This window comes from Phaethon aethereus (assembly GCF_964289735.1).
Source record: "Phaethon aethereus genome assembly, chromosome: Z".
Lineage (NCBI taxonomy): Eukaryota > Metazoa > Chordata > Aves > Phaethontiformes > Phaethontidae > Phaethon > Phaethon aethereus.
This window is the reverse complement of record NC_138577.1, coordinates 17,344,188-17,370,279: the sequence shown is the minus strand read 5'-3', so window position 1 is coordinate 17,370,279 and position 26,092 is coordinate 17,344,188. Positions and strand designations below refer to the sequence as shown.

Below are 26,092 nucleotides of genomic sequence, written 5' to 3'. Positions count from 1 at the left end.
GGAGCGGAGCGTGTAGCGCGTTTCGCTTTTCGCGCCGCGGAGGCGGTGGTTGCCCTTGAGGGAGCTCGTCCCGCTCCCGCGGCGCTGCTTCGGGTGTCGGCGAGCGGGGCGGCCGGAGAGGCGCCCGCAGGACGCGCTCCCCGCAGCCCCGAGCTGTCGCGAACTTGGAGGCGATGGCTGGCGGAGCGCGCCGGCTGGGTCTGTGACTCCTGTGGAGAAGTAGCGCGTCTCCATCCCGCTCTACTGGCGCAGCGGCCCGTTTACCGGACCTCATGCGCCACCGAAATGCCGTGTGCCGCCCGTCTCGCCCTCAGCTTGCGCCGGGAGGTCGCGTCTGCGGGACGGGAGCAGGCGGGGGGCTGGCGCGGGGGGAGGCGGACCGCAGGAGCGTGCCACGTCGTTTCTTGTCTCCCGCAGAAAACATTCCGTCTCCACACCAGTTTAGGCAAGGTGAGAAATGGCAGGTCATGGTGCTCTGACTGTCAACGGTTTTCCTACCCTGTGCTCTTTGCATTTTTTTTTTTTGAAAGATATTAGCAATAACTGTAGGCTTAGGCAAAACACACGTCAGACTCCAGAGCAGTAATTGATGGTTCCTGGTTCGAGGCAACACCTCATTTTGCGAGACCTCTTTTACCAGCATCCTGTCCCCGCTGAGATACCTGTCAGGGATGCTGGCGCGGTAATGTGTCTTAAGCTCCTTACGAGAGAGGTTCACTTCCTGCAAGTTTGGTGTTGGCAGCTGCTTGTGTTACAGCAATTTTTATGACATCGTCAAATGACATTATGACTTTTTTTAAGACAAAGTAATGGCAGTAGCTGTTTTCTAGAATGTGTCTTCTACAGTTCCATTTAAACACGGCTGTGCCCTTATAAAATCATGTCTGTTAGTTTCTTACAGTTTACCCAAGCTATGTCTAGTGTTTTACTTGCTACACTGTTTTTTGCCGATAGTTGAATATATCATATATAAAATTGAGTCCCTCCAAGGCATTGCATTACAGCATCTGTAACTGTTACATCAGATTGTGTTGGAGCTGTAAAAGCATTTGGTGTTAATAACTCTCCATTAACCCACAAGCTGTGTAATGTTCTTGCAGAATATTGGCTATGGTGAGAAATGAGTCTGCGATTCACTGGGCCTTTCCAGGTTAAGTGTATTGTTTTAGAGATTTTTCTTGGTTTTGAGGAGACCAAAACTGACTTGCTTCCAGATGCAAGAAACTGCCTTTGATATGCATCATTTTTAACTGGCTTCCTTGATGGAAGCATCATGAGGCCGTTATTGATGCATCTATCTCACCGAGATCTCTCAGTTACTTTCTGATAGTCTCTTTGTAGAATACACAACTGTTGTTCACAGTGGATACTTTTCAGAGCTTTGGAAGTGATAATACAAACTTTCACACTTTAACATGTTTAAATCTAAAAAAAAAAAAAAAAGCCCAAACCTACTGTGGACAGTAAATTCCAGTTAATCCCAGTACAGCATTAAGCAGTGGATGAGCTCTGCAGTTTGTAAGTGCAGAAATTGATCCCTTACATTGGCAGGCGGGTTTTGTTCATGTAACAGCCATGCCCACAGTCTTGCTTTTGTGTGAAACAGCAGCAAAACTTCTATGACTTGAGTGGCATAGTGTTAAGGCCTTTGAAATTTGCCCTTTTGTTATGAATTGACACAAACCTCACTTGCCTGCCCATCTCACTTTTAAAATGCCAGCTTTGGCACATAGAGCCTTATGGAGAGGGAGGGCTATATGTTTCATATGCATTTGTCCAGCCTGGCACACAGGCTGTAAGTGTCAATGCAGTTTCAATGTTATCTTCTAACAGTAGATTTATTATAATATTCAACATACAATGCGGAAATAGACAATGTTAGTACCAAGACAAACATAGGATTGGTTTCATCCTTTAAGTAGTAACCTTTGAAACATTCATAATGTTTGTTTGGAAGTTTCCTCCCATATGACCACAGCTGAACCTTAGTGCTATGTGTGTGTAATAGCTATTGACATAAAACTGCTATTAAAGTAGTTAATACAAGGAATGTGTAGAATCCAAAACGTGTTATGTCAAATCTTCACGGTTTTCACTTGTGAATTCTTAACTGTTTTGGAAACATTTAATTACTAATGTATTCATAGAATTGCTGCTTATCTTGTAAATATCATTTTGTTTACATTGCCTTTTTTTTCTTGCCAAAAGAAGTTAACAGTACAATTTTTCCAACAGGATGTAAACTTCCCTTGCAGCAGTAGAAATACTGATTTTGACCTTAATTCAGCAGGATAGAATTCAGTGCCAGAGTAACAGTCCAGTGCTAATGTTGAAGAAAACAAACGATTAGCTTGAAAATGTTAGACTGAATTTTCCAAATGAATGTATCCTCACTTACCCAATACAGAGGATGTTCCAGTATATTAGGAGAGAATATTGTTTTATTAGAAATCATCAGTAAATTTCTCATTGTTTAGAAGGAGTGCTTGGAACTGAGATGATACAGTGTGTTGTCTTTGCACAGACATGCATGTTCATATTATGTTTAAAAACATGATCAATCACACATGTGTTTTTTTTTAGCTTGGTCAGTTATTAAGCTTGTTAAGTTGTTAAGCAGGCATAAATTTATACTATTCATCAGCACTTATGCTTCCACAGTCAGTGCTGGATTTTTTTAGTATTCCAATAAATTCATTTACTCTCTGCAGGTCAAGCCAGGTACTTTTGTTTTCCTAAGACCAGGAATGTAGGAGACGAGGCAGAGATGTCTAGTATAACTTGTGCCAGCTTTATCAATCAGAAACTTTTCCATTTCTATTTCTTCCAAATCCAAGGATGATGTGTTATACCATGATGTTTCTTCTGTTGTTGTGCTGTCCGTATGTGTTCTCTTGTACTGCAAATGGCAGATTTTCCTCATGTGAAGGATACCAGTAGCAAATACTAGGATACACTATTGGGAAGTAAAATAATATCTCAGCTTCTAGAAGATACTATACGTAATCTTCTATTGCTATGACAATTAGAACAATGAAAGGATATATTCTTAGGATTTCAGCCCAAGATCTGTTGGGCTGTGTTTGTGAACTGCCTCAAACATTGAAAGATCTGTCTGGTTAAAGTCACAACAACCTAGCTAAGAAGAAGGTGGAGGACTGTGGATTATTTTTGTTGTTGGTGGTGAGGGTTATCTTTTGGTAGTTGGTAAAGTGGAGTTTTGTTCAATGCCTGTGCCTCTTTGACCAGGATAAGAAATACATTTTTGTAGATAATATATGCTTATAGAACTGAAATCTTTGTGCCCTCAAGTTGAGGCTAGAGGGTGAGGTATAGAGAATTTATGTGTTCTGCTGCGTTAATGCCCTTTTCTTAATCCAGGTTGGGGATATGAGCTGTGTGCAATGCAGTAAAATAGACATCAGTAGGCAGCATTTCCTAATGAATTGACCCACTTACTGATTGATTAACTTTATCTTACTGACAATCAGTAAATATCTATCTAGTGTTATATCAGTCTAAGCTTTTGTACAAATAATATGTGTAATACGTGTTGCCTTTTCCCCTGGTGCTAATGTTCCAAACCTCTGAGAAAACTCTAAGAATATTTTCCTTCCCAAGTAACTAATCCCTGCACCAAAATTGGTGTTAGTCTAAGATCTGCCATATGAGCAATCCCAGTATGTGCTAGGGACATGTCTGTCCTTCATATAGTGTACGTATTTCTGAATGAAATTAAGACCCAAAATATTGCTTGAGTGTATGATTTGGAGAGTTGGGACTCCTCAGGCTTTCATTTTATAGGAGAGTTTTTTTGCTTTCTTTGAGAAGATGAAACCTTTGGCCTCTGCATGTGTTCTTGTCACTGGTGGATTCACCATGAGCAATACAATTCTCAGTGAAAATTATTTTCACAGTGATACCAGCTTGGCAGTTCTGTTTGTGTAATCTAGTTCCTTAAGAGGAATGCACAGACATGACTGGCTTCTTTTGTTTCTCAGATGAGATTTTTTTTTTCATTTTGACCTATAAAGTTCTATGTCCATCAGCCACAAAGCAATTACTAGACATAGCAGAGCTGAAGTTGGCTGGTTTTAAATAAGCAGCTGTTGGCAGGTGGAATTTTTTTAATGCTACTCATCTTTAGAAAGAGCCTCTGAGACTTGAAATTTTTATTTCCCACTCTCCTACCATCATCATGCTTTGAAAAGAAAGAGCAAGACCTCCTAGAGAATTAGTTTACAAAAAATGGAAGGTGTGTGTCAGTGTCAAAGATGTATTAAGAGATGGTAGGGAGAGACTTGGGAAAAGCATGCATGTTACTGTAGCTGGAATATTTTAGCCATTTTGTGAATGACTGAGGTAACATAGCTCTGTTTCAAATGACATTTTAAATTCCTGTCTTCTCTTGTAATATCTTGCAAATGTTCAAGTGATTACTTCTTAGGAAGGAGCTTCTTATTCTCAGCCCCATGGGGTAATCCTTTAATTTTAAAAATGGCTAGAAATACTTCCTTATTGGTTACATAGATACACAAAATTTTCACTGTTAAACGTGAGGGAGCTCTTTAATTTTGAGCTTGAATAGCCGATAAATTGGGCGTTCTTAGAGTGAAGAATGATTGTCTTTGGGGAGCACTTGGGACCTGTTTCATCCTTGTCTATCCACTAGTGGTCAACAGAGTACTTCTGCTTGGCTTGCCAGGGTCCAATTCTATACAAAATCAGGTCCGCCTAGAACTGTAAACTGATAATGCAGGCAAATTTATAAATAAACCTACAATGCAGGTTGCTTATTACCTTTTGACATGCACGTAAGGATCTGGAATAAGTGTTTCTTTTTCCAGTGCACCCTGTACTTTATTTCTGTGTTCTTCTACCTGAAAATAAGTACTTTATGCTTTATTTTCTGCTCAGAAAATGAGTGAAGATCTTCATAACTGACATTCCTAACTTTTTTAGGATAGCTGTCGTCTTCCTTGATGATGGGCTTCTTTTTACATCACTTTTATCCATAAAACAGTCTCTCACTGGCCCTGCACATGCTAATGTGTCATTTCCAACCCTTTCAGAAATATTTCTGTGTCATAGTTTCCTGTGGTATTCACCATCAATTTCCCCTGCCATGATGTGTTTCTAGCATGCAAGCTGTTTGGTTCCTCGTACTGCCATAAAAATCAAACAGTTCAAGCCCTTCAGTTACTTGCCCATCTGCTACAAGAAATAATTTGAGACCGCTTTTGCTTGGTTTCCCAACAGGAGCTATTTATTTAATCCAGAAATCTGTCTGCTGTCTCCTGCGGCTTAGTTCCAGCAGAGCTGGCTTCCTCTCTGACCTGCCTCGCATCCCACCACCACGGCAGGTGCAGCGGAGGGACTGGCTTTATTGCCATCTGGAATTTTTCCTCTCTTTCTACCTCATTGAATTTCTGTTTCATTTCATGTCTTGGCTGAAAACTTCATAACTGTTGTGTGTATCCAAACTGCCCTTACCTTCTGACAATTTTTAACTTTGTGCTTTATGTTCAGTAACTTTCTACAGTTCTGTAGTGCAACCTGCACTGTGTCTTTCACTCAAAATTATACTTGCTTTGAAGATGCTCACACTCAACTGTGCAACTAATTAAAAATGCAGGTGCAAATTAGGCAAGGTTATGGAGACTATAACTTTAAGCCTCCTAAGAGGGCTATGCAATCTCTTCTACTGCTCTACATAGCTAAAATTTAATTAATATCTCTATTAGAAATTGATTGTGTATCTCTAATAAATACTTTCCAGATTCAGTAAACAGATTTGTCTTTTAACAGTCCTGCTCTTCAAAGAGCAGCCAGTTCCAGGGAGAATAACCTGCATGCACATCTTGTCCTTTCTTCAAGGTAGGTACAAATTGTAGGTGCTTAGTTTGTGAACTGATCTGCCTGTGCAATCCCTACAGTAAAGCACATGGGACACTGCAAAGAATATAATTTGGAAGAAAGATGGCTCAAAATCTGCAAAGTTTGGACTTTAATGTAAAATTTTACAAAGTTAACGGTTTCTTGTTTGGCCTAGTATAGCATGCCTTGGTTTAATCTTATATTTTCCCATTATTTTGAACATATGTATAGTGTCAGCTAATAAGTGTACAGAAGTGCTGAAATGCTGGGGTAAATCAATGTAAACAAATGCAATGAAACACTTCTCCTTTCTCAGGTAGCCTGCCAGAAACGGGAATCACTAGCGATTTCCGCTGGGAGATTTCAGTGATGAATATTTTGTATGCTTATTTTCATGTATTTATGCTTCCGAGAGAACACTGTACCGGTGCTGCATATGTCTGCACAGCTAGACCACTTGAGGTCATATTTCACATTTTTACAGTAAAGGTTGAGTTTCCGTATTGGATATAGATAGGTAATAAAGAAATTGTTTGTGCTAAGAAGTGGTTGGTTACTCTAGAGTTCTGAAATAATTTTTTTTTTTCTACCATTGGCTACATGGAAGAACAACTAAATGACAAAAATATAAACTGCAGTTTATACTACCAATAGTAACCCTTCCTTAAATTGTCATCTGTCCAAAATGCTTGAGGCAAAGCTGAAGATCTTTCTTCCCTTGTAGATTACTGCCTGGTAGATGGGGACTAAATGCTGAAAAGGTGCTGAGTGCTGCTGGCTTCCTTGGAAGTTGAGGGTCCTCAACCTTTCATCACTTCAGGTCCAAGAATCCAAAGAAAATCTTCACTGTATAATATTCCTACTGTAGCAAAATGTCATAGCCACTTAAAAGGCTTTTTTTTCTGGAGGTGAAATGAAATCTCTTTTCTTTGTTTGGTAGTAGATTTGGTCTTTTTCTGTCTATTTTAAAACTATTCCACAGTTTTCACTGTGATCCAATTTAAAACAAATCACTAGAACAGTTTTCAGATGCTTTGTCACCTTTTAAAACACCTCTGTTCATATTAAAGTTTAATCTTTGCTTCACCTAGTATCTTACCTGGTTAGAGGTTGCATGCCTCATGCTTAAATACTTCATCTTGGTGTTTCAACTATGAAATAAAATATTGTGGAATAGCTAGAAACAGACAAGAGGGAAGAAAAAATGGGTTTCCTTAGTTGTGGTTCCAGCCTTAGCTCCTCTCTGTGTGTGACACTAGGATGTTTCAGATAATTGGAGATGCATGACATGTGCTGCTGCTGCTGTGAAGGTGAAAACGTATCCATGAAGTTTATTGGATTATAAATTTTGCTTGTGATTTTAAAAAGCCAGGGTAAAGGGCACTGAATTAACCTGGGCTTCAAATAAATTCTGTAGCTTTTTTAACAAAACAAAACACAGTGAGATGAATAGTATACTTCCTGCTTTACCTTGTCGTGCTATCATCCACAATATATTCATGTTTTAATAGAAGATTTTTTTTTTCCCCTAAAAAAATCTTATTGAACACTTGGTGTGCATTTATACTTTGGCAGCCGTACAGCTTGGTTTTATAAGTACAAAAGGTTGCTAAACGGGGACTTAAGTCAGAGTAGGAAAAACGTACAATATATGAGTTACATGTAGTGCTATGCAATCAAACTGTTGGCTTAGGGCCTCAAGGTGTATTAGTTTGTTGTTTTTGCTAAATCCTTGTGTTAAAACTTTGTATTCTTCAAAAATACATGCTTCAAACTAGGCTGGATGTTCACACCAAAGCCAAATGACATGTTTGTGCATCTGCTGAACCAGTACATGACTGTAATTGTCCTCTGATGTTTCTTTTGGATGTCTGCTATTAAAGGGTAGAAGAGAAAAGGAGAAGTTTTATCATTTTCGTTACCTTTGTAGCTGCTGTATGATCTTAAGAAAGCTGTTAGAAATCTCTGCTGTGTTGTCTTTTTTGTAGACTGGGGCTGGTAATTTTGAGAAGATCACTGATACTGAGGCTGGCTTTGGTCTTAAGAGGAGAGCTGGGTTAGGAAACATGCTCCGTGAGTCCCAACATGTTTGCTCTTTTAGGAGTAGTCTTATTTCTTTCTGTTGAACCCCTTAAGTTTTGCAAGACTCTTTTGATTGTATTCACAAATACTGCCTCAGAAGCCGTGCAAGCCAGTGAGGTGGTGTTCCTTACATATCACGTGGGCAGATGCATATTCCCATCATGTGATCCAGAAGAGTGAATCTTTTGCATTGGTTTCCTCAGACTTGAAGTGTCTGATTTGACATCTCAAAATTTGCTTATCTGTGTATGATGGACAGATCAGTAGATCACTTTGAAGCTCCTGCAGAAGGCATCTGCCTTTTGCTTTTTCCATTGCAGGAAAACAATGAGGACTACAGTGCTCTGTGTTGCACTGCAGTAGGAGTGAGTGCACTGGGGTGAACTGGGGTTGGATGAAGGTGTTTTTGAACAGAAATTCCCCAGTTATCCTCAGCCACAATAAAGGGAAGGAGGGCGTTGATTTAAAGTTTTCCTGGAGGTAAAGGTCTAACTTGGACACTGTCTGAATTCATCTTTGTATCCTCACTGCACTAAAAGTGCTTTTTGGGAGTGGCATTGGGTTCCAGAACCTCTTCTCGGCGGATGCGCACTGGAATTAGCTGTCCTTGCTGCCTATGTGTAATGGGCCTCAGTACACCCACAAGAGTCAGCAGTGTAGTTTTTCTGGTCAAAAAACTGCATGTCTAAATTCAGGGCTACTTAGGCCATTTAAATATGTGAATCCAAGTCTGGAATTTTCTGCTTCGGGTGATATTTGTGGGTTTTTTTAATGCTTCACCTTTCCTCCAAGTTCGTGTAGTTCTCTTGCCATCTCCAAGGTTGAAAAGGAGCCTTTTCCAATGACATGGAGATGCTTAGTTTTAATGAACTTTAATCTTCACAGCATTGCTTGGTTGGAGTTCTGACTTACCCTGCTCCTGATGCAAAATTGACAGCCTTTACATTTTCCAGTGGGAGAGATTGTCTCAAAAGAGTTCTGGCTGGGATGGAAATGGGTAGCATGTATATTTTGGCTTTCTAGTCATGCTTTAAGGCTTATCTAGTAGTGCAGGCTTTTGCTGTGAGAGGGAGCTGGACTCATGCCGTTAGCCAAGTATTTAGTGCATGTGCCTAGTGAGTGTTTTGAGAAACATTTTATAAATTGACAATAAATAAGAAGAAATCAAGACAGCTTCAGAAATTTTTGGATGTAGCTGTCTTATAGAGGAGACAAGCCAAAGGACACTGAAGGACACGAACACTGCATGTACAGATGAATCCTCTTGCTTCTGGTGTGTGAGAAGCAGGAATCCCTTTAGAAATCACAGCATGGAATATGAATAAAACTGGCATTTCTAAGATCAGTTTTAATGAACTGTCTGTTAATAATGCAGGCTCTTCTGGCTAGAATAGATCTGAGTATGCACTGATAAAACCAGACATTGACCTGTTTGAGAGCTTGGGATAGTGCATTGGTGGAGAAATGGTTTGCTTTTGTGCCGTTAGGTGTTTGTCCCTGTCGTGTCCTGCTGCTCTTCAGGGGTTGGGACAAGTCACTGAAAGGTTGGCTGGTCTAGTCCGCTTTGGGATTTCGATTCCTAGCTGTTTGGTAGTTTCCTTCTTATACAACAAAATTCTTTGTTTCCTTTGAGGCTGCATCCTTTCCAAAAACAGCAGTAATCTCTGCTATCAAAAAGTTACTTCAGTTTTGCAGAAGAGCTCTGTTTGGACATGGACTAGTAAACGTAACAAGGCTTAAACTGAGCCAGGGTTACGTGGTGTGGGAGATGCAAGGGTGGAGGTGTAAGGGCAGAGTGGGAACTCCTGTGCTGAGGGAGATCAAAGGTGCAGTTAGCTTAAGGCCCTGACTCTGGCATCATCTCTGGATGGGGAGAGCTTAAGGATGAGGTGAGCATAAAGGGATATTCCCTTCTACACATACCCCTTTACTGGCCTGTGGATTTCTTGAGCCAAAAGGTTGCATCCAGATTATTATGTTGTATAACCCCTGGTGAACTGCTTTTCCATCAGCTTTCAAGAGAGCCATGTCCCTTAGGCTGTAAACGATGGGTTAGAGACTTTCCCCATTCCCCTTGGCTGCTGGAGAGTGTGAGGTTTGTATGGCCATTGGGAGAGGGCACAAGGAGGTTTGTAATGTTGTGGGTCGGCGATGAGAGAACTTGACTGGGGCAAGAGACTACTGAGGCAAGGTTGTCTCCGCTTCTGGGACTGCTTAGGTTTTTGATACTGTATAGATAACTGCATAGACCAGCAGAAGTGGTGCTGGGGGCAGTGGCTGCAGCCTGAATGCCTACTTCCCAGCCAAGCATGGATGTTGGTTGTCTTTTGTGGTCTCCTGGGGCCTATGAATCTCACCCACCGCTGCAAAGTTACGGGGGGAATGGCTGGAGGATGTCCTCTTCATTCTCTCAATGTTCAGTAGTTTCTGGCTATTTGCAATCCATATAAATCAACATTTCTCTCCTCTGGAGGAAGGGTATAGCCTTCTGAATCACATGCATTGTGCCACGTACCCTAGAGGAACCTACATTTGCGGTGACCTCCTTCCAGCCCAGCCTGCTTCTCAAGTCAGTCTTCAGGCAACAATAAGCCACCGGTGTAATTTTCAGAACTGGATTGTATCATTCTTTGGCATTGTTTTCCTAGATGTGCCCAGAGAGATAAGGTTTCTTAATCTTAAAGCAACCTTTCTAGGCTATGAATTAGTTTGAATTTTATCAGAGGGAGGGGAGGTGATGGTGTTTTGTTATCATTTTAAGGTTTTAGTAATAAGTGTTTTCATATTTGGAATGGTATTCAAAAGTGCCGATAAACAAACTTAATCCCTTGAAAACAACTTCCCTGTGTCAAGTGAGACATAATGCCCTTTCCTTTTGAACTGGCCGTTGTCTACCAGAGCATGCTGTTCCTGCAACACGCGGGCCAAGAAGCTAAACACAATCCCTTTTATGTTCCCTTCTCATTCCGGTGTCATTTCAGCTCAGTTTTAAGTGTGGGATACAGGCCAAAAATACTTCATTAGAGAATATATAAAGCCAGTAGACATGTGGAGACATATTCTTCTAACATGGAAATCACATTTAAAAATAAGTGGGGAGAGGCTGGCAATCATGTATCTGGGTATTAGAGAATAATTTGTGAACACTGTTTTAATCTAGGAGGCAAAGTAGTGTATTTTGAAAACTCCCACCAATTTATGGACAAACTAGGAAAGACTCAGGAGAGAGGGAAGGAAATACTGTGCTTAAGTAAGCTTTTTTGCATGACTTCAACCCACTTCACGGTTAAGTTAGGGTTTTGGGTTTCTTTGTGGTATTTTTGGGGGGATATTTTTTTGGTGTGGGTTTGTTTTGGGTTTTTTAGTTGGTTGGTAGTTTTGAGCATTTTATTGGATAGTAGAATTCACCAACTACCAGGAGAAATTCTAACACTAGCCTCACTGAGCCTGGTTTTCCACTGCCTTGTACCGTGTGTAAATACAGATCTGTATGAAGTGTCACTAAATCAGAGCAGTAACTCTGTTTTTACTTTGTGCACTGTGTGGTGTGGAACAGAGTCTGTCTTCATTATCTCTTCATGGATAAATTGCTCTGAGCAGCTAAAGAAAACAGTGCTGATTAGATGATGGACTTAAACATGGCCCTCTAAAATACCCAATGCAACTCATTTGTCAGAAATACGAGTACAAGCTTATGTTGCCTCTACTCTTTAAGTGAGCCATTATTAAATAGCTACATGAAACAAAAAATGTCTTCAAAGTGAAAAAAAAAAAAAATCAGAAGCTTTACAATTGAGCCTTATCCAGAAATTCCATTGTCTTTGATTATCACCTAAATATAAATTAGGGAACAACTAGAGAAAACCTCTCTATCACATTTCTGTCAACTGACAGACACACTGTGATGACTAATAGTGCCAGATCAGGCCGTTAGTTTGTTACTGCAGGGAGTTCAGGGACATGCAGAAGAATAAGAAATACCATATAGTTGAATCTTTTTTGAGACAGTGTGCTACTGAAATACCACTAGGTGGGATTTTGGTCTGCATGGTGATGATACTGGAGCCAGCTGGCCTTTCAGAGATTTGGTCTTTTTTACTGTAAAATTAAGAAACTATAGAAAATAAAATTTCAGATATATTAACACTTATTTATAATAATATGTTGTAATATCTAGGCGGCAGCATTTCGAAAACAAGCTAGCTTATTTTCAAAGTCTTAACATATCTTTTAAGATGTTCATGTAATTGAAGTCTGGAGAATTCTTGGAGAAAGTAAAGGTTATAATTTCAGATTTTTTGTTTCACAGCCCAAAAGCAGTGATCTGTTCCTTGAATTGCTGTGGAATTGAGATACATATAGAAACAGAAAATATCCTGAAAGAAAGGGCTTTCAAATGTTCGTGGTGGATTTGAGGCCATTGTATGGTTGTTTCATGACAGCAGTATTGGTCTGTTTTCTGAAACCCTGAAACACAAGACTCTTCTTATTTCTTTTGAACGGCTTCTTACAAAAGACCAATATTCTTGCTTTAGTCTCTGATCTTGGCTGGATTTTCATGTGATAATACTAACTGTGGGATAGTTGGAAAACAAGTCGATTCAGTAATACTGAGGTGTGGGGACGACAGAAGAGCAGCTGTCAGAACACTGCATGGATTTGTATCAAATTAAAGGTAAGGATTTATGAATTTTTTTGATGCCTGGACTGCACGCAGAGAAGAGCACTAGATCTGGAGATCCTTCAGACATCACAGTGCAAGTGGCCAGAGCGGGTGACTTTGTTAGCCCAGCCAAAGTGCGCAGCAGTTAAAGAAAGCATCTCTGTATCGATGTGTAAAAACACTGGTGATTGGGGGTATGGCTACGACAGGGCTTCTGACTTCTGGCTTTTGCTGGTGCTTCCAGAGGGAGGTGTGAGATCAGATTCAGTAAAGAGAGCTTAGAGCCAAGGATATGTACTTAAAGCTTGTTAAAAGAAATGGTCAGAGCATGGAAAGTGTGTGTATCATGTAACCATCTCCATAGCCTCCCTACTAAACACAGGTTGTAAAGGATTCATAATTATGACAGGATCTTTTCCATTTTTCATGGACCAGGAAATCACAGAATCATTAAAGTTGGAGAAGACTTTTAAGATCATGAAGTCCAACCATCAACCCAACACCACCAGGCTCACTAAACCATGTCCTGAAGTGCCATGTCTACGTGTTTTTTGAACACTTCCAGAGATGGTGACTCCACCACCTCCCTGGGCAGCCTGTTCCAATGCCTGACCACTCTCTCAATAAAGAAATTTTTCCTAATATCTAATCTAAACCTCCCCTGCTGCAACTTGAGGCCATTTCCTCTTGTCCTATCACTAGTTACTTGGGAGAAGAGACCAACACCCTCATCGCCACAACCCCCTTTCAGGTAGTTGTAGAGAGCGATAAGGTCTCCCCTCAGCCTCCTCTTCTCCAGACTAAACAACCCCAGTTCCCTCAGCCCCTCCTCATAAGACTTGTGCTCCAGACCCCTCACCAGCTTCATTGCCCTTCTCTGGACACGCTCCAGCACCTCAGCATCCTTCTTGTAGTGAGGGGCCCAAAACTGAACACAGGATTCAAGGTGCGGCCTCACCAGTGCTCAGTACAGGGGCATGAAATGAACCTGAGTTTTATAGATCTTAATTTAGTGACAGCCTTTGAACGACTCTGTTTCCTAAACAGTAGTGTAATTTAGAATTGATGTATTCTGCTCTGACAGTGAATTACAGTGTCGTATAATAAAGGACAAGTAGGGCATTCAGAGTTTCATGACAGCTGACACGTTAGGTTTTGATGTCTTGTGCGTGAGACCTGTGTGGTTTGCACTTTGTCATACCAGGGAGGAAAGGAAACATTTCCCACAGGAAAGCAGCACAAGTTCATTAGTAATCAGAGGCTGTGATGGCATAGATGATGGGTTAGATGGTATTGCCTGCCTCTGAGGTGGTCTCTGAAGACAAGAGCCAGTCAGAGGCAAGACAAGATCATAAGTGATGGTGGCAGATCCCCATGAGTTGGAGAGTGACCTGCAGGACGTGAGGTTTCAGGCCTCGTTGGAAAAGCAAAGGAAGTGTTACAGCAGGCTCAGCTGAATAGGAGGTTTGCAGAGCAAGAGCTGGTCATTAGCAGTAAATTCTGAGTTACATTAGGGGTTGCACCTGCCATCCAGTGGAGTGACACATGAACACTGCCTTGCTGTTGCGCTGGGTGTCTCCTGTTCCATCCAGCAGCACTTCCTCCCCTTTCAGCAGGTGAACCATAGCCAGCTGCTTTTATCTCTGTCCCTCAGTTACTCGTGCAAAGAACCAGAGTGTGGGATTTGTTTCCTGAAGTGAAGACCATTGAGCAAGTCGCTTGCATGGTTTAATCCCAGCCAACTACTAAGGACCACACAGCTGCTCACTCAGTCCTCCCTGTTGGGATGAGGGTGAGAAACAGAAGAGTGAAAGTGAGGCAACTCATGGGTTGAGATAGAGACAGTTTAATAGATAAAGCAAGAACCATGAGTGCATGCAAAGCGAGATAAGGAATTCATTCAGTACTTCCCATCGGCAGGCAGCAGATGGCAGTTCAGCCATCTCCAGGAAAGCAGGGCTCTCTGTCATGTGTAATGGTTACTTGGGAGGACAAAACGCCATCACTCCAAATGTCTCCCCCTTTGTTCTTTTTCCCCCAGCTTTATATGCTGAGCATGATGTCATATGGTATGGAATATCATCAAATAATTTGGATTTGAAGGGACCTTTAAAGGTCATCTAGTCCAACCCTCCTGCAGTCAGCAGGGACATCTTAAACTAGATCAGGTTGCTCAGAGCCCCATCCAACCTGACCCTGAATGTTTCCAGAGATGGGGCATCTACCACCTCTCCAGGCAAGCTGTGCCAGCGCCTCAGCCACCCTCATTGTGAAACATTTCTTCCTGAGATCTAGTCTGAATCTTTTAGTTTAAAACCATTAGCCCTTGTCCTGTTGCTACAGGCCCTCCTAAAAAATCAGTCCTCATCTTTTTTTTAAGCCTCCTTTAAGTAGTGGCAGGCTGCAATAAAGTCTCTCTGGAGCCTTCTCTTCTCAAGGCTCAATAACCCCAACTCTCTCAGCCTGTCCTCATAGGAGAGGTGTTCCATCCCTCTGATCATTTCTGTGGCCTCCTCTGGACCCTCTCCAACAGGTCCATGTCTTTCCTGTGCTGAGAGCTCCAGAGCTGGACACAGGACTCCAGGTGGGGTCTCACCAGAGTGGAGTAGAGGGGCAGAATCACCTCCCTTGACCTGCTGGCCACACTGCTTTGGATGCAGCCCAGGATATGGTTGGCTTTCTGGGCTGTGAGCGCACATTGCTGGTTCATGTCCAGCTTTTCATCCACCAGTTCTCCAAGTCCTTCTGGGCAGGGCTGCTCTCAATCCTTTTATCCTCCAGCCTGTACTGATAGTGGGGATTTCCCTGGCCCAGGTGCAGGACCCTGCCCTTGGCCTTGTGGAACCTCATGAGGTTCGCATGGGCCCATTCCTCAAGCTTGTCCAGGTCCCTCTGGATGGCATCCCGTCCCTCAGGTGTGTCAACTCCTCCACTCAGCTTGTTGTCTTTTGCAAACAATGATCCCACTGTCTGTGTCATTGATGAGATACTAAAGAGCATTGGTCCCAATATGGACCCTTGAGGGATAGACTCATCACTGATCTCTGTCACTGGGCCTTGAGCAGTTGACCACTACCCTCTGGATATGACCATCTGACCAATTCCTCGTCCACCCATCAAATCCATATCTTTCCAATTTAGGGAGAAGGATGATGTGGGGGACTGTGTCAAAGATTTTACAGAAATCCAGATAGACATCTGTAGCTCTTCCCTTGTCCACTGATGTAGTCATTCCATCAGAGAAGGCCACTAGGTTGGTCAGGCCGGACTTGCCCTTGGGGAAGCCATGCTGGCTGTCTCAAAGCACCTCCTTGCCCTCCATGTGCCGTAGCATAGCTTCTCGGAGGATCTGTTCCATGGTCTTCCCAGGCACAGAGGGGAGGCTGGTAGGTTGGTAGTTCCCAGGCTCCTCCTTTGCTACCCTTTGTTCTAAAAATTGGTGCAATGTTTCCCTTTTTCCAGTCTCTGGGGACTTCACCTGACTGCCATGGTCTTTAAGATATGCTAGTGGGGAGTGTGACAAGGTGTGAGTAGTTAGAAGCCTCCTCTAGCACTGTCTGAAAGCTTGAAGGCACCACTAGTTTTATTCATTCACCCAAAATCATGCAAGGGAGAGAATACAGCAAGTTAAAACATGAATAAATGCGCTGAAGGCTGGAGGGATGAGGACAAGACATTTAGGTTACAACCCTAAATCCCTGCCTGTGGATTAAGGGGTGACCGCTGCCAGACTTAGCTCCATCTCTAAAGTTTCGCTTCAGAAAGCACCTAGAGCGCAGCCCAGGAGTGGTTTGCTGACTGATTTCCCTTCTAAGGCTTGAGGAAAAATGGAGGAAAACTTATGCTCAGAAAGAGGGGGCACAGGTGTGATGCTGATATTTGGAAAGTAAGTGAAATTTACAGTAAAAATTTAAGCCCACATTTTACTGCTAAATGAAAGGATGTACCCTGACACTTCCACCAGCTGCTGTGTTCATCTGTGGGCTCTGAAAAGACTGCTTTACTTCTGTTATTCTTGCGTATGTTCCAAAAATACGTATTGCTGCAATATCCTTATCTATTAAATTTTGTCCTCAGGACCTCTGTTTCAAAAGAGCTGTTTGTATACCATTGCAGCCTAGGCCTTTCTTTACAAAATGTGAAAGTGTCAGACTTTGCTGTGGAGAAGTTTAAATGAAACAAATGATAAACCATGCAGGAAAAGGTTTCCATGAGCTCCCAGCAGAACGGGGCTGTGTTCTGATGATGCAGCACTGAAATCAAGCTATTTTGCAGTATGGAGATATTCCACTAGTGCCAAGCTAGTATATTTAAAGTGAAAACTGTTGATGGAACATTTTTTTTTATCGCTGCCATATTTAAATCAGGATATGGAATTATTGTGGGCCTAAAATGATGTTTGCCAGTGGCCTGTGCCTGCTGCTTGCTGCTTTCCTTGACAATGAGTTTATGTTGACTTTAGAGAAATAAGCTTCAAGTAGCTGATGAATATCTTTAGCAAAACCACAGATTAAAACTTGTTTGCTGTTGTCCTGTTGTGCTTGATACTTGTTTAAAAAAAAAAAAAGAAATCTTAGTAGTGGTGGTTGAGTCCAATCAATCTGAACACATTTCAGGTGAAAACAGCTCTGAATTGGTAAAACTGGATTCTGGGCAAGGTGTTTATTCGCTGCTCCAATGTTTTGGTCCTGTTTCATTTAATGGTTTTCGTTAATAATCGAGATGAGAATAAACTCCATTGTGGAAATACGTGAGTAATAACAATTGAAAGAAGCACATGAGGAAAGCAGCAGCCCATATTGCAGCACAGTGAAATGGACTTCACTTGGGTAAAAATAAACTAATAGGCTTCAGAATTATTTGAAAGACAGTTGTTTGTTGTTTTTGTGGGGTTTTTTTCAGAAGAGGGATTTAAAACATTGTAATTCTGGAAGAGACCTGGCGGGTAGTAGCGGCTGGGATTTTGACATGTGAGGCAGCAGGGAAGAAATGGCCACTGCAGGCTTCAGCTGCACGTTCAGAAGCACGGTGTGTAGTGTAGAGATGGCAATCCGGTGTGGCTGCAAATGAGGTATGGTATTCACAGGGACTGGAAAGAGTGCCTCATTGTAAAAGAGAAAGTTACCATGTTACCGGGTGGGTGCCCTGCCTGAAGAAACCCTTTCTTCCCATCCTTTAATCATCTTTAGGAAACCTAAGCTGAAATGTATTTTTCAACCAACCTCAGTTGTAGTAAAGAGCAATAAATGACAATGGTTCATGTGCAAAAACTTGAGGGCTCCTGAGGGATCAAGCTTATGCAGTCTTCTTGAAGCTGCAGCTTCGAACAGCTTCACCATCACCTGTAGCTATCTTTGTCTCTCCCTTCTCCTCCAGCAGCTTTAGCTACTGAGCCTCTTGGCACGTTATGCTGGACGTGGATAATGTCAAATGGGTTCCACCAACCACTGGTCGTCAGCTGCTCAGGGGACTGTCTGCTGCAGATTGGCACCACGTCAGTGATGGTCTACACATGAGGGAAACCTTCCGTGGAACACTTTTAGAAACTTCTTAAAAGATGAAAAGATACCCATCCATGCCTCACTGATTTCTCTCAAATTCAGATTGCCTTCTGGCAAAAAGTAGTAGTTTAGAGAATAGTAATTAAGTTTCTTTTATAATTCTTCATCAGAGACAAGTTTGGAGGGGTACCATAAGTTCAGAGAGTTTGCTGCTAGTGCAGACCATGGGTGAGTTACTGGAACTGCTGCTTTGTAAAAACTGATGCTGCTAATGCCTTGGGAAGGTTGTTTTTGTCATGCTGTACAAAAAGACTGGGCAAGCACTGGGAGAGTGAATTTTCTTACATAGCCTGACATGCTCTCTGAGCTCTTGTCTGCAGGGGACATCTTAAGCTCTGTCAAAGTGCAGTGCTCGTTCTCAGTGAAGTTTTGTGCTGAGTAGCTCCGTCTGGTAAAGAGCCAAGATCTGTGACCTTGGAGCCTCTCTCTAGGTAGTTGTGTGTGTGGCAGAGCCTAGCCAATTGAATTACAGCCTGACAATTATGTAGAAATCACTCCTCATCAAGAAGCAAACTTTGAATTATTTTTTTCTTACCAGTGAGGTTTTTTACATGAATAAGCCCACTGGTAGGACTGCTTACACCTTAAGAAACCTCTTAAAAGCTGGAGGAGGACAACCCCAGTTGAGCCTTAACTAGTCATGGGTGTAATTCAGGTGAGAATTAAATTCATGCCCTAACGCTTTGCTGGAATCAAAGCACATTCTGTCTTAGAAGAAAATCTAAAGCAGGGAAGATACGAGGAAAAATATTAACTATTAAGTGCAATATTACTTTCTAACATACGGTAGTACTTTGAGGTTAGCTGTCCCTGAGCCATGGGGACACACCTGACCAGGGCAGTTCCCTGACAGCCATGTTGCTTGTAGCTCGCTTCCCATCAGTCTTGAGCTAGGTAGGCGGAACCATGGTTTTTGGCTACTTCCTACACTGTCCTTGCTGCTCTGCCAGCATTTCAGCCTTAACCACATGGAAGAACCTCTGCAAGATCCAGGTAGAGAGAAAATTTGTCCTCTCCATGTGTGGTTCTGGGGTGCTAGTCACATCCTTTGTTGCAGAAATACTTCCATAAGATGAAGGCAAACCAGAGGTTTGGTGATGTGGAAAAAATTACTAGTGTCTCCCTTCTGAAGCTTATCTTGTAGAAATATATAGTTAAACAGAATTCCTGTTTGTTTTAATTTACACAGTTCCTGAATATGGGTGTTAAATGTTGTGATGTCCAGCAAGGAGCCACCCTCATCACATTACCCTCTTCTCCTTTAGAGAATGATGCTAATTTGAAGAGCTGTATCTGTATCTGGAAAGGAAAGAACAAACCAAGCCAAGACCATAAGCCAATTACCACAGTATTTGTTACTCTGCTCATTGTACTTGAACAGCCCTTCTATCCGGGAAGTCCAACTTGGACTTAGGCAAAGCATTTGACACTGACCCGCATGACATCCTCATCTCTAAATTGGAGAGACATGGATTGGACAGATGGACCACTTGGTGAATACAGAATTGGCTGGATGGCTGCACTCAGACTTACAGTCAACAGCTCAACATCCAAGTGGAGACCAGTGATGAGTGGTGTTCTTCAGGGGTTGGTACTAGGACTGCTGCTGTTTAACATCTTTGTTGGTGACACGGACAGTGGGATTGAGTGCACTCTCAGCAAGTTTGCTGATGACACCAAGCTGTGTGGTGCAGTCAACATGCCGGTGGGAAGGGATGGCACCCAGAGGGACCTTGACAGGCTGTGTGAACATCATGAGATTTAACAAGGCTGAGTGCAAGGTCTTGCACATGGTTCAGGGCAACCCCAAGTACAATACAGGCTGAGTGAAGAATGGATCGAGAGCAGCACTGTGCAGAAGGACTTGGGGGTACTGGTGGATGAAAAGCTGGACATGAGCTGGCAATGTGCACTCACAGCCCAGAACGCCAACCGTATCCTGGGCTGCATCCAAAGCAGCGTGGCCAGCGGGTTGAGGGAGGGGATTCTGCCCCTCTGCTCTGCTCTGGTGAGACCCCACCAGGAGTCCTGTGTCCAGCTCTGGAGCCCTCAGCACAGGAAAGACATGGACCTGTTGGAGAGGGTCCAGAGGGCCACAGAAATGATCAGAGGGATGGAACACCTTTGCTGTGAGGACAGGCTGAGAGAGTTGGGATTGTTGAGAAGAGAAGGCTCCCAGGAAGACTAAAGCAGCCTTCCAGTACCTGAAGGGGCCCTACAAGAAAGCTGGAGGGGGATTTTTTTTGAGGACATCTAGTGATAGGACAAGGCATAATGGCTTTAAACCTGAAGAGGGTAAATTTAGACTAGTTATAAGGAAGCAATTCTTCACTATGAGGGTGGTGAGACTGGAACAGGTTGCCCAGAGAAGTTGTGGATGCCCATCCATGTAAACATTCAAGGCCAAGTTGGATGGGGCTTTGAGCAACCTGATCAAGTGGAAGGTGCCCCTGCCTATGCAGGGGTTTGGAACCAGATGATCTTTAAGGTCGCTTCTAAACCCAAACCATTCTGTGATTCTATGGTCTGTCTGCTTTTTCTGCTTGTAAAGACTCTATGCCTTTCAAAGAGTATTTGAGGTTCAGGTAATGTGGTAGTGTCATACTTGTATAAAAGTGTGTTTCTGACTGTGCTGTCCTCCATAATCACAGTTTTCCGGTTGCCCAAGAAGATGGTGCGGCTGTGTAGTATATCGGAGTAGGAGTTCAAAGCCTCAAGAAGAGCAAATGGTGAGGAATCGCTTACCTCAGCCAAAGGGAGGAGGGGAAAGCTGGCGATATCAGGAGAAGAGGCTGAAATCGTTGCTGCCTCTGTGCATTTCAGTCTTAGTATCCTTGGGGGTCAGTTGAAGATGATGTCCTGTAAATTATTCTATGAGCTGCCCTTTTAAAGCTTTTAATGACACATTTTATTCTGACACTAGAAATTATGAAATCATGAGGAGACCATTTGCTACATCAAGACCGTGAAGAAGGTTGTGTTAGAGACCCTGTGAGATTCATATTTTTGATGGAACTGTCTCTTCCTACGGAATATGAAAAGGTTTCTGACTCTGATTAAAGGATATGAGCAATGTTTTTTCAGGATGGCTTTCCAGTAGGAACATAGCTATCACAACATGCTCTGGGGATAGTCAAGAAGTGAAATATAAATGACATTTTTACTCCATATATATTCAGCTTGGAATTAAACTGTGCGTTTTTACCGATGAGACTGCTAGCACAACTGATAGATTGAGAAGTGAAATCTGGTAAAGTGAGATTAGAGTTCTTTCTGGAAATAACACTTCATCTCAGCACGAGGTTTCAGGCTTGCTGTAGAGTCTATTGAATGAAATTATACGCAGCTTGAACTGACTTCTTCTTCTGTGCTATGCAACAGTCTGGCATAAATAACCATTAGCTATTGTGGCCTTAGAGGTCTGTAAGGAGACCCCGATCTGAAATTCCCTAAGACTGTTGTTGTCAATTTTCTAGTAAATTCCATATTAATCAGGCAAAGAACTTGGAAAGTAACAGATGCTTTTCTTTATTAGCAGTTGAGAAAAGCCAATGAAAGCGGAAGTTTGGGATGGAAAAATAGGCATTTTCCCATTCAAAAATAAGAAGTTTTACATTAGTCATGAGACAATTTAAAGGTATTAATTCAATAATGGCAAGATATATCAAACCCAAAGGATTTATTTCAAACCAAGATGTTGTATTTAAAGCACCATGTAAATAGCTGTACTGCCATCTCCCCATTGTCCTGCTCTCCAGCAGTGACCATATGCAGAGTTGTAGGAAACAGCAAGAACAGGGGCAAGGAGATCTGCTACTTCCTTTGTATAGTCTTGCAGTTTCTAGCTACTAAAAATGGCACAAACTTAGAGCTTTTTCACTGAAATACATGTGCATTTTCTAAATCTTTTGGTGATGCTGGATAGAGAGATGCATGCTGTTTCAGGACTGTGAAGAATGTTCAGCTAGTTCTTCTGAAAGCCTCTATGGTCAAAGTAGTTTTTTATTCTGTGAGTTTTTTTTGAGGGTTTTCTAACTTCTGTCTGAGTCGTTTTACGAGTAGGACATTTCCTGTAAAGGATTAATTTGCAGGGAGCTGAATGCCCCTGTGCAGAATGCTACACTGAAACTACACATATTAACCTATTTTAAAGCTGTTCTAAAAGATGAACAGATTTCTTGTTGAAAGCTTCCCTTTCTGTGACATCTGTAATACAGAATTTTTAATTTTTTTTTTTTAAAACCACTTATGTTCCATATTTCAATTTTTGGTTTGTGTGGACTTAGATCAGAAGTAGGACTTGTAGGATGGAAACTGTTGGCAAAGAGCCAAGATGAGCTGGCAACACTGGAGAACTAAGTATGTTTCTGCCTCCAGTCTTTGAAATCCACTTCTCTTGTGGAGCTGGCTGTTGTAGGCTGTTTTTGTTGAACAGCCTATATGGAGTTCTAATATGATTTTGGCATGAACCTGTAGGTATTGTCTGTTAATTCCCTTAGGTGTTTCTGCTCTGTAAATCAACCATGTAGGATTACTTTCTTCTAAAATAATACCTTGCAGGCATTCTTGAACAATAACATGTGTAAGCTTGAATTGATAGGTGATCACACATAAAAAAATTAATGTTATCTCTTACTGATTTAAGTAACAGAAAATATTTTATGAAATAGACACCATGTCTTGTTAGTTTAGGTCTAGCAAAAATAATCCTTTTTCTGTTACCTGCAAGACCTGGGAAGTGTGGTATCACCACTTTGAAGAGGCTTCAGAGATCTCAGTCAGAAACCGAACCATTATCACTTCTTTTTATTAAAAAAAAAAAAAGTCTGCAAGAGGCAGAGGCTACTCCTGACAAGGTTATGAAAGAAGATTTCACTGCAATGCCAGTTTTGCTGTCTGCTTCAGGAGGAATTTTACCTGCATGGCTAAATGGCTGATTTACTTGTACATGTGCTGAAACACTGGGTGTTTTTTAGCCTTTTAGGAGCAAAAGTTTGGTTTTTAGGGGAAGGAAACAGGGACTGATATCTGAAAATATTCACTTAGACAATATACAGAGAATATGTGGGCTGACACAGTATTGCTCTCCAGACAGAATAAGGAGCCGTAATAGTGGCATAGTTACTCAAGGGCGTTTAATCATGGCTACAACAATTTCTTAAAATTAGATTTTTTTTCCTCGCTTTTTTTCTTCCTTCATAGTCATTAGACTTACTTAATTGACTTACGCAACAGGTAGTGCAATCCTGTTGACTTGTAGAATTTTTGCTTTCCTTACTCTTACTGTCTTTTGACATTAGTTATGAAATTTTTCATCTTCAATCTTTTAAAAATCAATTATTATTTCGTAGTATTGCAATTAGGTAGTTTCTTTTGTCTTTTTATCCTTACTTGGCAGAAAAAGTAACATTTGGTAAGGGTTTTCCTTTGGATGTCTAGTTTCCCTGCAGCAGAGTAAGATCACAAATATGGACAGTCTAGCATGAATTTATAAACATAGACTGTTACGAGGTAGATTGGGGTAGACAGAGCAGGGTGTAGCAATGAAAAACATGTTGTTTTCGGCTGTAACTTGTATTCGGTTTTTCTGGCTGAAGTATAATCCTTCCTGTATCAGAGTTGCTTAGGTAGAGCTTTGTTCTCAGCATGTTTTATAAAAGCTCAAATTCTAAAAGCTTACTCATCTCCTCCAAACAGAGAAAGTCAGAATGTGAATAGGGTACAGTGTGGCTGTGATCCTGGTTCAGTAGGTTAAAAACATTTGGGATATAAATTAAAAGTGTGAAAAGGTACTTCTTGAATGCAGTGACCTAGTGAACTTTCCTGAACACTTGCATAACCTTTCTTACGAGAAGCAATTACGTGTGGGAGGGTAATTTGAGGGAATTTACTCACAACTACTCATAGGAGAACGGATTGATGAATCTGACTGATAAATAGGCTGCAAAATGTGGACAGTATTATTAGTCCCAGACAAATTCACCGTTTCAAAGCAAACTGTGGATTAAACTATGTAATACGAAGAGTGAATCTGTATGCTTGGAATATGTGTAAGGACTGGAAGTGTGAGCAGCTGAGCTACAAGATAATGTAAAGAAGCCTATAAGCCACATAAAGGCAGTGAACCTTCTCAATAGAGAAGCAAAAGGTAACGATAACGTGCATGAAAACATTTTTCAATTCCTTGTTTACGACACAAGTTTTTTATGTTTTCAAGGCATTTTGAAAGTGGCCCCATTATGTGACCGTGTTCATGATGCTTGCCCTTTCTCTAACAAAGGGGAGACCACTGTCTCTGTCTGGGTGTCCTGATATCGCCACATGTTACTGAATTCCTGGAGAGAGCAGTGAGTAGGACTAAGATGTAATAAATGATTGCAAGGATCTGTCACAGCCTTTTAAAGGTAGCTGTACATGTTGCAGTGTAGCTCTTTAGGCTTCCATTCAGAGGAGTCCTGCATGCTTTTTCATTCATATGTATACACACAGGTATATATATTAATGGAAAATATATTTTTAATTTGTGTGTATATATGTATATATATGCATATGTATGTGTATATATGTATATTTATATATGTGTGCGTATATAGGTATACATAAATTCATCCATTCATTTTTTTTCCGACTGTTGAGCTAGGCTTTCAGCTATAGTGACCTCAACTAATTATCCTCTGTATAGAGGTCTTCAGGGTAAAGAGGTAAAAATGCAGTATGACTTTTCTGCTCGAAGTTCATCACTACTTAATTGGTACGTCAAAGCTGGCAATATTCAGTGTCCTTAGCTCTATGATGGACACCAGCTGTGCCACTGATTTGAGAGGTGGTTATTAAAAGTACCTGAAAGACTAACTTCTCTTCATCAAATATTGTAACCGGCTGAACACAGAGCTTTGTAGCTAACTTACCTCCTCAAAGCTGAGTGAAAGTCGTAGTATCATTCGCGTCTGGACTTCAAGACTACTCACTCACCTTTCCTCCAGAGAGATGCTTTAGTGACTGTGGCTTCTTTCTTAAATTCTGGAAGTTAGGTCTTTGAAACACGTTGTTAAAAATGCACTCCCAGGGGCTGGTTGGTCCAACCTGTCCCTCTCCCTGCTATGCGTGCTCAAAGGGCTTGAAGATTAAAGAGCCTGGGCTTGCTCTGCGCTGTTCTTGGGCACAGGCCTGGCATGCTGAAAAGAGTAGTTAGGAGACAGGTTATTTTAAATCTTGTTGAATTTGTGCAGTCACACAGAATCGCAGAATAGTTTAGGTTTATAGATCTAGATCTAAATAGATCATCTAGTCCAACCCCTCCTGCAGTGAACAGGGACATCTTCATGATGGAGCGCTTGCTAGAGACCAGCACGATGTTATTGGGAGAGTCAGCTCCCTGCCCGGCCAACCCCCCAGGTTGGAGAGCCGAGGGTGTCCCTGGCAGTAGCTGTGTTACTCTTCTGCACTGGGAACAGCTATGCAAACCCAACAAACATGAACAGCAATATGAAAAATTCATTTTCTCTCCATTCATGGCTGCCACCCGTAGTGTTATGCAGGTTTATCTTTTTCCTCCTTTGCACTCCTTTGTTCATATCTTGTGCCCGTTTCAGATTGTATGATGTCCATGGCAGAGTCAGCCCATGGCTTAGCACACTTAACACAGGGTTAATTTTAGTACAATCCTAAATTCTTAAAAAAAAAAAAAAAAAAAAAAAAGCAATCCCCAAACCAGCCAACCAACCAAACAAAAAAAACCAGGATAAAGGACCACACTTGGTGTTGCACTGACTGCTGGGCTTTTTTGATGAGTGAGTGAGAGTAGAGGTCTTGAGAACTGAAAAACTATCCTGGGCCAAATCCTGATTGTTTTGAAGTCTGTCTTTTTGAAGACAAGGCAAACTTTTCCTCCCAGGAAAGCAGGTTATCC

At 41.7% G+C, this 26,092-nt stretch overlaps 1 protein-coding gene across 1 annotated transcript in view; it reads left to right on the top strand.

The window, feature by feature from the left end:
• Positions 1–26,092, top strand: part of PLCXD3 (phosphatidylinositol specific phospholipase C X domain containing 3) — a gene marked incomplete at its 3' end in the record, with an annotated part of 88,028 nt that overhangs the window by 257 nt on the left and 61,679 nt on the right. The gene's annotated exons all lie outside the window — the stretch shown is intronic.